We start from the raw sequence: 15,364 nt of genomic DNA on the forward strand, positions 1-15,364 counted from the left end.
GAAGGCATTTCATTGTAATGCTTAGTGACCAACTCTGGCCATACTAGTATAGATTCTTGTGTTTTAAAATCCGAGGGGGGTTTAAGATTCAACAAGTGATTTAGTGATGCTAATAATTATCATTATAATATCAGACAACAGGGGCTTCCCTGGTGGCTCAGTTGATAAAGTATCCACCTACAATGCAGGAGACACAGGTTTAATCCCTGGGTTGGGAAGATGCCCTGGAGAAGGGCATGGCAACCCACTCCCATATTTGCCTGGAGAATCCCACGGACTGAGGAACCTGTTGGGCTACTCTCTATAGAGTCACAAAGAATCGGACGTGACTGAAGTGACTGAGCACGCACACATGCATCAGATAACAAACATACGGGTAAAATTAGAGAAGAGAGAAAAGGTAACATTAAGATGAGCTTAAAATTATTTTTCCAGAGTGTAACAGGCTTTCATACTGTAGTCACATATTTTCAACCCATGATCTGAACCCCAGTGGAAAGTTTAAGATACTGTAGCTTTTCCCCAACAATAAGATGACTTTAGGAAACTTCCACAGTGGAAAACTTGGCAATTAAGGAATTTATGATTCAGTGTGAGAAATAAAACTAGAATAAATTCCTGAAATCACTCAAAAATCTATTTAGTTACAATAAAATAATAATGAATGGTGCAGAAATAATGACAGTTGATATCTAAGCCTTAAATTTATGAGGATATATATTGAGCTTTTAATTTTCATTTATTCTTCTAAACAGTCCAGAAATATTTTTGAATCTCCTCTAATGCTCCAAATATTTTTAAAGTGTTTTTGATCTGTTTTGCACTAACAGACAAATTAGTTATGCAGTGTTTATAGTGATGGATTGCTTTGTATTTATGTTCTTGCCTATGTCTGGGTCTTCAAAGAATGATGACTTCTGGATTCTAATATTTGGAATTTTGTGACCCCCCCACCTACCCCACTCTGAGTCCTGTCTTCATCAACATTTACTGGGTTAGTTTCACCCTTTACCTTCTTACAGATGATTCCAGAATGTGGCTGTAAGTGCTTCCTTGGCATTCCTTCTGTTTTTCTTACCTCTTTTTCTCTGATCTCTCAGTCTTTTTTCTTACATGCATGGGGCATCTAAGCCAGGAAATTTAATACTGCCCATAATTCTATACATATTCTCAGCTTAAGCCACTTTTCCTGCCACAAAAAAGTGGCTGACCAGGTAAATCACTCAAAGCTCTGCTCACTGGGAAGAGCTTATCTTACTAATGGTTTTCAAGCCACCTTTTAACTATGACTATGATGCAGCCCATCACCCTTTAATGGCTTGTCCCTTGTAAGATGATCCCTGATAATTATCTTTGAGATCTGGTTCCTCCATCAGGTTGTCTTACAGAAGATCCCATGAAGTCATTGATGAGAGTTGAGATGGGGCCACTGGGCCCTCCTGCAGCATATTTTGTCCCTAGGAAAACCATCCCTATTTCATGCAATTAATCCCCACATTTCTCAGTGAGTCAAAGCACCATATGATTCTACTTGGGCTCTATCTTACATGTTCCTTTTCCATGTAATGTTAAATTCCTGTGCTGCCTGCCTGATCAATATATAACTGAAAGAAGCCAGTTCATGATGAAAGTTCTAGATCCATGGTCACTTGTTCTTAAACTTTCTATCTCTTTCAGCACATAGAAGGATGCTAATGCTTAATTCTTCTTTGCAAATGTCATTGCCTTGTTTCAGAATCCTGGGGTCTTGCACTGTGACCCTCCCACTGAAATCTGTCGTGCACTCCTCTCAGCATCGCTTGTCACCACTGACATGTGATTGTGTGACCCAAGTACTGGAATGCAAGCCCTGTAACCTGCTCCCAAGGTAGATCCTTTTCCTACTCCAGGTTCCACTCAAAGATGATAGAATTTAGGTCAAAGTAAAGTTCCTAGTTGTGTGGACTTTATTAAATTGATTATACGCATTAGGTACAACCCTCAATGACTGCCCATTTATTTTGTCCCTAGGAAAAATGGGCCCTATTTCATCCAATTAATAATCTCTTCAGTTCTCTGTGAGGCAAGGCCCCTTGGGTACCACCCTGCTCTCACTCATTGCACAGCTGTCCCGGAGTACTGGTGGTTAGTGCCACCACCTGGTATCTATTGCTTTGGGACTCCGACATCCCCACTGCTCTCAATGAACAAGCTCTGTGTCAGCCTGCAGAGGAGAGTTAATGATGCAGGTGCCTTGCTCACTGGCACATTCACAGCAGCCTTGTGAATACTGAGTCCTCTGGGCCCTGACTTAGAACATAATATTCCATCCTCTCCAGCACGGGCTGCTTTACTGAACTTTTTAGTTTCTTCCTCAACCACCTGCCATAGTCATTCAGCTTTTCAACTTCACTCAGTGGGGCCATCTTGCTTTCCAAGCTTCCAGAGCCAGCTTCCCAACAAGTTTGCATCATCCCCTGGTGTCAAGTCCTACATCCTGACAGACCAACCCATTCTCTTCACTTTTGGCTAATCACCTTGATCAAGCACCCTCCAAATCCAGTCTGTAGGTGCCCCCCTGGTTTTTGCCTGTATATACTGATTTTCTTATTGCCCCTTTGGCGCAAAGTTCTCACCAGGCTCAGGACATCTTCAGTAAGCTATGACTTAACCTCAGTTTTTGGTTTGGCAGGCAGCAAAGGAGGTAGTGGACCCAGTGGACTTAGCAGTGAGAACTCCTGGCCTCTTCCCATACAGGGAGAATACTAACTCTTAATAGGGAGAGAGAAGCCATCTCTCCAGGCTCTGAGAGCTTGGAGGGAGGGGGTCAAATATCTAGGGTGCATGAGATTGACTAGGGGTTAATGCACATGAAAAATTAAAAGGAAAAAGGCAAAATTTGACAGGACAGCCTCTGACTGCAATAAAAATCTGACTGAGAACAGCCACACCAACAAGGAACTCCAGTGGCAAAAAGACTACCTTATTGAAGGACCCTGGTACTTTCTGCCACACTTAGGCATTGGCTGGGGCTGCCTGGGAGGAGAGTGGTCTCAGCTGGAAAGCTGAAGTGGTCCCTGGAGTTGCAATAACTGCAGGTTGTCAGCTGATTGTGCTCCTTGCCTCTTAATGGCAAGGTCTTCTATGAAAGAAAGCTCTCCAAGGCAGAGTCCATGGCTGCCGCAGCCAGCAAGGTCCTCCCACGATGAGAACTTAGGGAGGAGGTATCAGTTTTGCAGGTTTCATCTCTCATTTTCTCCAGGGCACAAGCTCATGGAGAGACACAGAGACCAAAATAGCCCAACACCACACATTGTTCCTTCTCAGGGATCCATCATCCAATTCTTTTGCAAGTTAAAAATGTGCTCACAAGATTCAATTGCAAAATAAATGCAAAAACTAAAATTATTTTCTTTAATATTATCCATTCAGCATCTATTGTTTTTTACTATAGGCATAGCTTGTTTTATTATGTTGCTTTACTGTAGTTTGCAGATATTGCATCTTTTGCAAATTGAAGTTGGTAGCAATGCTGCACGGAGCAAGTCTTTTAGCGCCATTTTTCCATCAGCATTTGCCCACTTCATGTCTCTATGTCACATTTTGGTAATTGTCTCAGTATTTCAAACTTTTTCATTATTATTACATTTTTCTGTTGATTTGTGGTCAGTGAATTTTGGTGTTACTACCATGACTCATTGAAGGCTCAGATTATGGCTAACATTCTTTAGCAATAAACTGTCAGGGGCCTCCCTGGTGGCTCAGACAGTAAAGAATCTAACTGCAATGTAGGACACCCGGATTTGATCCCTGGGTTGGGAAGATCCCCTGAAGAAGGAAATGGCAACCCACTCCAGTATTCTTGCCTGGAGAATCCCACAGACAGAGGAGCCTGGCGGGCTACAGTCCATGGGGTCACAAAGAGTTGAACACAACTTAGTGACTAACATTTTCACTTTTCAGAGTTCCATGTGCTATAACAGTAGGTTATAAAACACTAGGTTATTGGAACACACACACACACACACACACCCTGGGACTTGCCTGGTAGTTCAGTGGCAAAAACTCCATGTCCCCAATACACGGGGCCCCGGTTTGATTGCTGGCCAAAGAGCTAGATCCACATGCTGCAACTCAGAGTTATCATCCTGCAACTAAAGAACTCATTTGCCACAATTAAGACAGTGTAGTCAAATAAATATATACATGGTTAAAAGTAATAATAATTTTTTTTAAATTTAAAAACATGCAAGATGTGCCTTGCTAGGTGCCAGGCCTGTGCTTCCCCTACTCCAGGCCATGACTTATTAGTGGACTGAGAAATCAGTTCAGTGGGTTGTGACCCACTTTATTTTTTTTTAATAGAATGAGATAGGCTAGAACAGAAAATACCATTCTGTTTTTTACACAGTAAGGGTAAGTATCTTGTGAGAATTTTGTTTCTATTAGCTATTGTGTGTGTGTGTGTGTGTGTGTGTGTGTGTGTGTGTGTGTGCACGCATGCACTGGGTCACACTATGCTAGGCCCACTGAGTGCCAGCAACAGAAAGTTCATCTAAAACCAGCCACAGGAGCTGATCCTTGCTCCTTCTTCAAATTAATTTCCACATGATTTCTAAGCCTAGGGTCAGACTAACTGATACAGCACCATACTACATTCTACTGTCTATCCCCATCAGAGAGGAAAAGGAGCTCTACGTAAAGGCACAAAGAGGTTTATGACAAGTAGGCATAACCATGAGATTTTAAAACACTCTTATATAACAGGCAATTTACCCCCAAGCATCATAGTTAAGAGCCATTCGACTATGAAGATCAGAGAAAGTCAGGGTGGAACTTGGCAACTATTAGAATGACATCATGTGTGTACCAAACTTCCATGTTAACTACAAGCACTTCTACTGTGAGCACATTATCAGTTCTTCTGTGCTACAGTTTTTAAACATGCAGTCTTTAAAAAAGCTCCTTTGGAATTCTGTGCTTTTATATAGTTAAAGCTGTTTAAGTTTCAAAATGAGTTTTAATTTCCCTGCCAAGAGATAGCAAAATAGGACTTCTTGCTAATGACATATTAAAAGAGTATGCTGATTATAAAAAGTGGATTTATTTTCCTTAAGACAGTGACATTTTCAGGAGGACTATGGTTATTTATAAAATGGAAACCATATCAGGGAATGGAAAAAGTTTGCAATTATGACTTAGCTGGCACAATCTTCCTTGGAACCTTGGCTCTTCCTGTACCCTTGACCTGTGAGTGAGATTGACTTTTCTAGCTCACATGGTTACCCAGCAGGATAAGAAGAGCTGACACTTATTTTTCTGTAATATTTTCTCCTCAACTATGTTGAGATTTTCTAGTTGTGAAAAGTGTCAAGAGACTTCCCTGGTGGCTCAGTGGTAAAGAATCTGCCTGTCAATGCAGGAGACATAAGTTCAATCCCTGGTCCAGGAAGATCCCTCACGCTGTGAAGCAACTAAGCCCATGCACCACAACTACTGAGCCAGTGTTCTAGAGACTGGAACCTCAGCTACTACCGAGCTGGCACGTGCCCTAGAGACTGTGCTCTGCAACAAGAGGAGCCGCCACAACAAGAAGCCCAGGCACCACAACTAGAGAGCAACCCCTGCTCATCACAGCTAGAGAAAAGCCACGTGTCAACAAAGACCTTGAACAGCCATAAATAAATAATTTTTAAGTGATCAAATCACAACTTAAGCTTTTACCCCAAACCTAGCACATCTGATTTCACTTCAGTTCAGTCGCTCAGTCGTGTCTGACTCTTTGCGACCCCATGAATCACAGCACACCAGGCCTCCCTGTCCATCACCAACTCCCGGAGTTCACTCAAACTCATGTTTATCAAGTTGGTGATGCCATCCAGCCATCTCATCCTCTGTTGTTCCCTTCTCCTCCTGCCCCCAATCCCTCCCAGCATCAGGGTCTTTTCAAATGAGTCAACTCTTTGAATGAAGTGGACAAAGTACTGGAGTTTCAGCTTCAGCATCAGTCCTTCCAATGAACACCCAGGACTGATCTCCTTTAGGGTGGACTGGTTGGATCTCCTTGCAGTCCAAGGGACTCTCAAGAGTCTTCTCCAACACCACAGTTCAAAAGCATCCATTCTTTGGCGCTCAGCTTTCTTCACAGTTCAACTCTCACATCCATACATGACCACTGGAAAAACCATAGCCTTGACTAGATGGACCTTTGTTGGCAAAGTAATATCTCTGCTTTTCAATATGCTATCTAGATTGGTCATAACTTTCCTTCCAAGGAGTAAGCGTCTTTTAATTTCATGGCTGCAATCACCATCTGCAGTGATTTTGGAGCCCCCAAAAATAAAATCTGACACTGTTTCCCCATCTATTTGTCATGAAGTGATGGGACCAGATGCCATGATCTTTGTTTTCTGAATGTTGAGCTTTAAGCCAACTTTTTCACTCTCCTCTTTCACTTTGATCAAGAGGCTTTTTAGTTCCTCTTCACTTTCTGCCATAAGACTGGTGTCATCTGCATATCTGAGGTTATTAATGAAAACCAAATCTACCTCATCTGATTTAATGGTAAATTTAATAAAGTTTAAAGAAAGTTTAGTTGCTCAGTCATGTCCGACTATTTGCAACCCCATGGAATGGGGTCTACCACACCATGGTAGACTGTAGCCTACCAGGCTCCTCCGTCCATGGGATTTTCCAGGCAAGAGTACTGGAGTGGGTTGCCATTTCCTTCTCCAGAGGATCTTCCTGACCCAGGGATCGAACCCAGGTCTCCCACATTGTAGGCAGATGCTTTACCATCTGAGCCACCAGGGAAGTCCTAATTTATCAAATTGCATCTGGACACAGCACTTAATATTTGTTCTTTTATTATTGTTGTCACTTGTTTGTTTGCTTTTGCTGTTTTTAATCCCAAAGTTGCAGCTGCCTCAGAGAAAAATAACTTCATTCCACGTGGTTATCCTATCCAATCCAAAAAAATAAATTTAAAAACATCTCTGAATTAGGTATTATATCAACTAACTTGAAACATGTATGCCCATTTTATTTAAAGCACTAGCAAATTGAAATATTATAAAGGAGCATAATGATCTATATTAACAGGAAATAAAATATTAGACTCTGCCATCTATATCTGTAAACACTCTACACAATAGAATAAAAGGATCAAAAGAGTGGTACTTGGGACTAGCCCTCGATCTATAATGTCTTTGGGACACATCTTGACCGTTTAAAATGGCTCTTCTTCTTTTTAAGGCGGCAGAGTTAGCATCCGCAGTTGAACCAGGAAAAAGAAGAGCTCCACTCTAACATCTTTAAGCTTACCTTTAGAACTGAGCATTTTTATAGAGGGCAACTTCCCATTTGCTGAGGAAATAACATCCTGGAAAATGAGTCAGAAATAAATATCCTCAGTTTAATGCTATATAAATACATTTGCCATAGGTTTCATTAAATATTCATGGTACGCACATATACAGGTCAAATTACCTTTAAATATTACATTTCTTTCCAGTGCTAGAAAATTTCAGATTTATTCCATGTTTGGAAAGAGCAGCGGTGGGACACATGTGCTATTATCTGCCAGCAAATTCAGCTGCTGGTTTCACTTAACTCACCAAAATGTGAAGTAGCCTCAAGTGTCTTGTCTCTCTCCTAGAAATCACAAATGGGACTTAAAGCCATCCTAAATCCTAAGTATTTTACACATACTTTAAAGAAGAAATGGATTGTTTGGTGCCTCCTGTATAATATGCCTCAGGCATGTTATACAAATCTCAGTTGATACAACCAAATCCGTGAAGTAGGACTGATCATCCTTCCACATAATGCAATTGATGAAAAAAAAAAAAAAAAAAAGGCTCAGACGGATATGTTGCACGTGATTGTAGGAAATGGCAGGATCTGCATGGAAACAGATCCTGTTTCTGACAAACCATGGTTTGTCAGGGTCCGACAGTTCAAGTGCATCTCTGGTAAGATCAATTGTCACGTGTGGCCCTGTAGATTACAACGTTGGTCGAGCATTAGCAACTTGAACTAATCAAGCCTTTTCTAACTTCCCCCTCCTGCACAGCAGCACGGAAACACTCTGGATTCAAGTCTGAAGGATTTTTTAGTCTGAACCCTGTTCTTCCCCTGACTGATGTGCTGTGCTTAGTCGTTCAGTCATGTCCAACTATATGTGACCTCATGAACTGTAGCCCGCCAGACTCTTCTCTCCATGGGATTCTCCAGGAAATAATACTGGAGTGGGTTGCCATGCCCTCCTCCAGGGATCTTCCTAACCCAGGAATTGAACCCAGATCTCTCACATTGCAGGTAGATTCTTTAACATCTGAGTCATCTTGAGTTACTTGTGCATTTCACATTCTTCTGATTTTTTTTTTATTTCATCGAGGGTAAACCAGGAATAATATTACAAGTACTGCCAATCTCATAGTAGAATCAGAGGATTGGCTGAGATGGTATATGGGGTCACTGTATGGAAAATGCCAAGTCCAAAACTAATGTAGGGCTTATGTAGATCTCATCACACACCCATCTCTGGTAGCAGACTGGTCCAGCACTTATCCAGCATCTGGCCACAGAAAGTTCATATGAAATTAGCTACAAGAACTGACCCTCTCCTTCCTCATAAATCCATTCCCATAGGGTTTCAAACCCTAGGGTCAGTCTATCTGATACAAGACACTATATCCCTCTGCCCGCTGCTCAGAGAAAGAATAAAGGGCTCCATGTAAAGGCACTAAAAGGTTTATGACAAAGCATAACCGTGACATTTTGGCAGTCTTTGCTGTCTTTGAAAAAGACCTCAACTTCACCACCTCAACTTATGGCATCACCTCTATGGAGATGACTCCCATATTCATTTCCAAAGCCTATTATTCTCAGAGTGCCTCCAACTGAGAATGTTGATGTTTCTATAAATAGGCTTTACAGAGAGTTACTGAGCCATGTGGGGACCGTGGAAAGAAAGCATTCAGCATAGGGGTTTAAACATATTGCTAAGTTGATTAAACAATTTATCATCCAAACTGGGAGACTCTTTGTATGTTATTAATAATTATGCTGAGACAAAGGGTTTACACCAGGACTGTCCCGGGCACAGCAAGAGGAAGAATCACCCCATATATACCCCAATAAAAAACCATCCTATTTAGAGAAACATTAGTGCATGTTAACTGTCTCCCATCCTGTATTTATGGGTGTTAGTTCAACTGCTTTGCTAGTAACAGAGTCATATTATCAGAGTAAACTGCATGGTAACTAAAAAGTAGGAATAAAATCATTTCTTATAAAAAAAATAAAAATAAAACCATTTTACTTAATCCTCCATGCTTATATATATTTTAGGAACTCCATCTTAATTTTCTTTAAAAAGGCAGCTGCATTATATCTAATGAAGGTGTTATTTTGATACATGTAAAAAATGTTAAATATGCCACAAAGTTTCTATTTGTTCTCTCTCTTTTTTTTCTTAATATGTCAGTTATATTTAAAAAAAAAATCAGAAATGGTTCAGAAGTCTTTGAACCTCGGAGAGGCTCTAGACACCCCTAGGCCTGACCTTCCCTCTGGTTCTGTCAGTGGAGTTTAAACTAGCTCCTGCTGTTGCTGCTGCTAAGTTGCTTCAGTCGTGTCCAACTCTGTGTGACCCCATAGACGGCAGCCCACCAGGCTCCCCCGTCCCTGGGATTCTCCACGCAAGAACACTGGAGTAGGTTGACATTTCCTCCTCCAATGCATGAAAGGGAAAAGTGAAAGTGAAGTCGCTCAGTCGTGTCCGACTCTTCGCAGACCCCACGGACGGCTCCTCGGTCCATGGGATTTTCCAGGCAAGAGTCCTGGAGTGGGGTGCCATCACCTTCTCCGTTAAACTAGCTGGACATTCACAATTCTGCGTCTTCTCAAACTCAGGATGTGTGCGTGTACTCAGTCACTCCAGTAGTATCCAGCTCTTTGTGACCCCATGGACTGTGGCCGCCAGGCTCCTCTTTCCATGGAATTCTCCAGGCAAGGATACTGGAGTGGGTCGCCATACCCTCCTCCAGGAGATCCTCCCAACCCAGGGGTCAAACCCACATCTCCTGCATCTCCTGCATTGCAGGTGGATTCTTTACCTGCTAAGCCACCTGTGAAGCCCAAATTCAATATAGGTGAAACCAAACTCCTCTAAGGCAGGTTTATCTATCACGTGACTATGATAAGGAATATAAGATCGACTGCGTCTGGGTCCACTGTCTTTGGGGTCAACACTGGCCCCAAATATCATAGAGTGACACTGCAAATCTGAGCTACAAGGGGAGCAAAAAAAGAGGAGAGACGTAAATGAGAGCCAAGGCCAGAATCCCTGTTTGGTGTCACTTCCAATGGCTTCTGTTGCCCGTGATTTCTCATCCTCCAAGGGGCAGAGTGCACAAGCTGCAAAGTCAAGGCGAACTCCAGGAGCAGGGCAGGGAGCCAGACACCTGAGCCTTGGCTGACAGTGGAGAGCGGCTCAGGCAAGTGGCTTCTGGGGAAGGCAAGGTGACAAAGACGCATGCTGCTTCCCCATCTGACACTTACCTGCAGCACCATCTGTGGCACCTACTCAGAGCCGGGAAGTCTTCTGGCCTCTGGAGGAAAAGAGGGCTCTCAACTGCAACCCTGTGGACCCCGAGTCGGTGGATGCCTGCTCAGAAATAGCAGTGGCAATTCCTAGTTCGTAAAAATCCCACCAGGATTCTAGCGACACATTTTGAGGATTGCCCAGCAGGTTCTCATCCTGGAGTAACAGGCCTCCCATACACAACTGCCCCCTTTTGCCTGGTTGAATGAATCACTTTACACACCCATCTCAACACACACCTGCTCATTTCACGCCCCACATGTGCTGTCTTTACATCTTCAAGGCTGAGTTTCATAATATTGTAAGGTGACCTTTAGCATAAAAAGTGCCATCATGGAAGGAAAATCACTAACAATCAGCCAAATTTTAATTAGTCCTGTAAGGACAATGCTGTAAGTACCCTGAAGGATGCTGGATGAGGGGACCCACAGGGCAATGTCACAGTGCCCATTTCTTGGAGGTGATCATTTCCCTGAGGATTCTCTGGCCATTGGGCAGACAGAGGTCCCTGGGTGCACCAGTTCTCTGGACCAGATCCTCAAGTCACTAAGCAGTGTCCCTCATCTGTCTAGTTTATCTGTCCTGCTGGCATCCATGGTGGAAGTGGAGTTCTTACAACCCATGAGGAAGGCCTGATCAGTCTCCCGGGTGGCTGTGTGAGAAAGAAAGAAACTTCTATTCCTTCAAACTACCAGACCTGAGCTGCAGCTAATTACTACAAGTGCTGTATGCATATTTTTATGTTTCATCTTTAAAATGGGACATTTTCTCCCACTTACTTGTCAGAACACTGAATTTCCAAAAGTTCAGTTCTTAATTCACATAGCTAATAAATAGAATGCTTCCCAGGTGGCTCAGTAGTAAAGAATCCACTTGCTAATGCAGGAGATGCAAGAGATAGGGATTCGATCATTGGGTCCACCCACTTCAGTATTCTTGCCTGGAAAATTCCATGGATAGAGGAAGGTGCCTAGCAGCTACATTCCATGGGGTTACAAAGAGTCAGACACGACGGAGAGACTGAGCACATGCACACTCGTTAAATAAAACAGCCAATTGATATATAAGCAAACTTTTTTTTGATAAGCCTACATTTGGAAGTTTTGCCTTAACAATTGAATATTTGCTGTTAATAATAAAAATATTCTCAATTATTATTTGAAAATCTTTTTGGTTTCTAGAAAAATACAGAGACAAGTAGCCTGGATTCAATGTCCATCAATAAATTTCCAAAATGCTGTGAAGGAAATTATTTAACAAGCAGAATTTTGCTTTTTAAATAAAAGTGAATAATTTATTATGTTTAGAGGAAGCTTATCTTAAAATAAGAGCTATTGCTGGTTGCATAGGTTATTGCAAAATCAGACCAAGGAGCACAGAGAATCACAATGTTAATGGCCTTGCCTGGTAAACAGATTACTTTATAGAAAATTTTCAGACAACTCAGTGGCTAAATTTGTGTCTTTTCCATGATTAAATTATTTTATTTTCATAGACTCGAACTTTCTTGAGTATAGAAACTCTGTCAATTTAGTCCTTTTATCTACAAAACACTTCACATATTTCTGAGCATACAATAGATGCTTAAAATACGCTTATATTTAACTTACATAATATTCCAGTCCTAACCTCTGAGAATCAAAAGTATTTGCATTGTAATTTACAGTTTACAAATCACTTTTATAAATGGTACAATTAGGAGGATTATCTTCAATATAAATAAGCCATAGAAGCTAGAACTGAGAAAAATGTAAAGTTTCCCAAGATGACATGGTTTTTAAAATCTGTATGTTGATGAACCCAACTTATATCATTTGACTTGAGCTCCTACAATCTTGGTTTGTATGCAACTGAAGACTTTGCTGAATTAATGGATACATCAATCAATAATGAAATCATTGAAAAGTAAGCACTGAAATCAGATTGTGAAGCAACAAGCTAGTTGCTGATAAGTACCAAGGTTATTATTTATGTGTTCTTCATTATTTTTTCTAAAGAGTGAGGTAGATGAAACAGAACAAACAAAATGATACCTCGCAAAACAATAGTCCCACAGTCATCAAGGGGCATGTATGTTTCTTTACACTCAGAGAAGTACCGAAGAGCTTGCTTGATGGAAAAGACTCACAAAGAACCGAATAGTTTGGCATCACAGACCAAGTGGTTCCTCGCTGGCGATGACCACTGTCACAAGACTGGATTTAGCTTCAGACGTATTGCATGCCATCTGGCTCCAAAGAGCAAGCCTATTTTTATAATATCATATTTGCAATAAGAGAAAACGACACACATGCTCAGAGTTGGATGGGCTTCCATTTTTAACACGACTGACTTTCGTCTTCCTGGGGGCCCCAAACTGGGTGGGCTCTTTTTCTCTGCTCTGAGTCTTATCTCTGTTAAGTTGCATGATTAGGATCCCAAAGTCACTGAACAAACAGAGTAGGATTCTCCATAACAGACCTCTGGTTCATATGCATTTCACTGGCTTTTGTTCGAGAAGTCCGAAAACGGCTATCATCTCCACACTAATAATATCCTTCAGTAAATGATAAAGCCAAGTCCAAAGTAAACCAATAAGCTTTATCGGCATGTCAAAGTGATCCCCTTACAGCTCTGTACTTGCCAAGTGTGCATCCTTTTCCTAGACACAGCCTCGATGCACATTAAAAGGCACTTACTAGAGTGGATGTTTGTTTGCCAAAGGAGGGCAGGCTACACTCTGATTCCAGTCACCCCGGTCGTCACTCTCATCACAGGAAGATAGGTGTACTTTACAGCCAGACTCCTTCCTTGATGACCTCTTGACTCAGAGTCTGGGGGAAATTCAGAGCTTCCTGCCAAGTGGTTCTTGCTTGTTAATATTAACTGATGGACTTCTCGGAGGGAGGGTGAATTTCTTACCACGAATCCAGAGAATGCTGCAGTCCACCAGCTACTCTTCCATCCCTGTTGTCAGAGAAGATGAGTCAAGAAGGATTTACACACCCTGTTCTTCCTAACAGATGGCCCTTCCCCTGTATTCCGAGAGAAGCTGAAAAATCAATCCGCGTTCTCTCTAATTCCAAATTAGACAAATGAGTGTGCTGGCCTTGATTGCTGGGAGTGGATTTAGCAAAATGGACACAGTGAAAAGGTGAAAGATGTAAAATGTTTAGAAAAGCCTGTATCTCACCTCATTTAGAATTCTGTGCCCCTCCTCTCACTTCTTTTACTTTAATTAATTTTTATAGGAGTATAATTGCTTTACAATGTTGTGCTGGTTTCTATCACCCACCTCCCCAACTTTTGGCGTAAAAAATGAGGCTTATTTATGAAGGACAATAATATTCTTTCCTTTCCTTTTGTGTTCTGTGTGTGTGTGACTTTGCCACTCTATGTCCAAGAAAGGTTGCTGTATATAGCATATACTTGTATAATTGGTATAAGTGAATGTGTAACTATAAAAACATGTCCATTGTATATACATCACACACTGGAATAGCATGTGGGTCTGTGTAGCTAATAGCAGGAACAATGGAGGCTGCTTATGTTGGGTAATAGCAATATGTTGCAGGTTTTCTTAGAATTTTTTTTTTTTATGATTGTAGATAAATATTCCCCCAGGAATGAATGGCTTGGGGAAGGTGTGATGGGATATGAAGCCTTTTGTCATAAAATCCCCATATAAAAATCCTGTCAAGATTGATAGGGACTGAAGTGTGTATAACACTGTTGCTGGTTGGTTTCATTCCAAACACAGCATGCTCCTGAATGATCTGTCATTACCATCAGACCTGAAGGAAAGAAGAGCTGGAGAGAGAAACCTCTCATTGCCACCTATAGGCTGCAAGAGGAAGGTCCAGGCGACAGCCATGTTGCTCTGGGGAGCAGCAGAGAAGGAGAGATATTCTAGAGTTTGTATTCACATTGACTTTGCCTCACTCCTTTTTCCAAAGAGCACTTCTTGTGCCAACATCTGGCCCAGATGCAGTAGAGGATACAAAGGTGCAAAATAAATATAGTCCTCATCTTTGGCCACAAACATGAAAAATAAATCTATCTCTCATGTTCTAGGCACTGGAGAGAAGCCACAGTGAGCTGAGAACTTGATTGATGGTGGCGACAGAGAGGTCTTCCTGGAGGAGGTGATATTCAAATCCTGCTAAGTGCTCTACAAGGCCAACACCCAGGTAGAGGGGAGGGGTTGTATTCTGGGTCACAGAGCATGGCATAAGCAAGGGGGTAGGAGTACAGATGACATGCTTCATGTTTAGGGAACTACAATAAGTTCTATATCTGACTTTGTTCTAAGGGTGAATTTTTTACAGTATGTGGGAGGGGAATAGTATGGCCTGAGATGGGGCTAAAAAAAAAACTGAAGAAAGATGAACTATGAAAGGCTCAAGGATTCTGCTACTGTTGTTGTTATTTAGTCACTAAGTCATGCCCAACTCTTTGCGACTCCATGGACCATAGCCCTCAAGGCTCCTCTGTCCATGGGATTTCCCAAGCAAGAATACTGAAGTGGGTTGCCATTTCCTTCTCCAGGGAATTTTCCTGAAACAGAGACTGAACCTGCATCTCCTGAATTAGCAAGCAGGTACTTTCACCACTGAGCCACCGGGGAAACCCCATGCTATGGTACCTGTAGTTTATTCTAGACTCAGAGTCGCTGTCTCTCAAATGAGATCAGTATTTGCCAAAAACAAAAACCTTTGTTATTTTACCATTATAATTGACATGTTTGGTGGTGTCTATCCAACTCACACTTTTCCCTTTCTTTTGACTCTCCCGCTA

The 15,364-nt window shown here is 41.8% G+C and overlaps 1 long non-coding RNA gene across 3 annotated transcripts in view; it reads right to left on the bottom strand.

Annotated features, from left to right (window-relative positions):
* Positions 1–3,855: 3,855 nt before the first annotated feature.
* Positions 3,856–15,364, bottom strand: part of LOC112580907 — a 32,287-nt gene continuing 20,778 nt past the window's right edge. For 2 of the 3 annotated variants that reach the window (XR_006546929.2, XR_006546928.2), the window contains 3 exons: positions 13,490–13,534; positions 7,303–7,360; positions 3,856–4,133 (listed from right to left, as the gene is read on the bottom strand). This is a non-coding gene — a long non-coding RNA (uncharacterized LOC112580907). Of the gene's footprint in view, positions 4,142–7,302; positions 7,361–13,489; positions 13,535–15,364 lie in introns of all 3 variants that reach the window. The other variant, XR_006546930.2, reaches the window with a different exon arrangement.

The sequence above is a fragment of the Bubalus bubalis genome, chromosome 20 (assembly GCF_019923935.1).
Source record: "Bubalus bubalis isolate 160015118507 breed Murrah chromosome 20, NDDB_SH_1, whole genome shotgun sequence".
NCBI classification, from domain to species: Eukaryota; Metazoa; Chordata; class Mammalia; order Artiodactyla; family Bovidae; genus Bubalus; species Bubalus bubalis.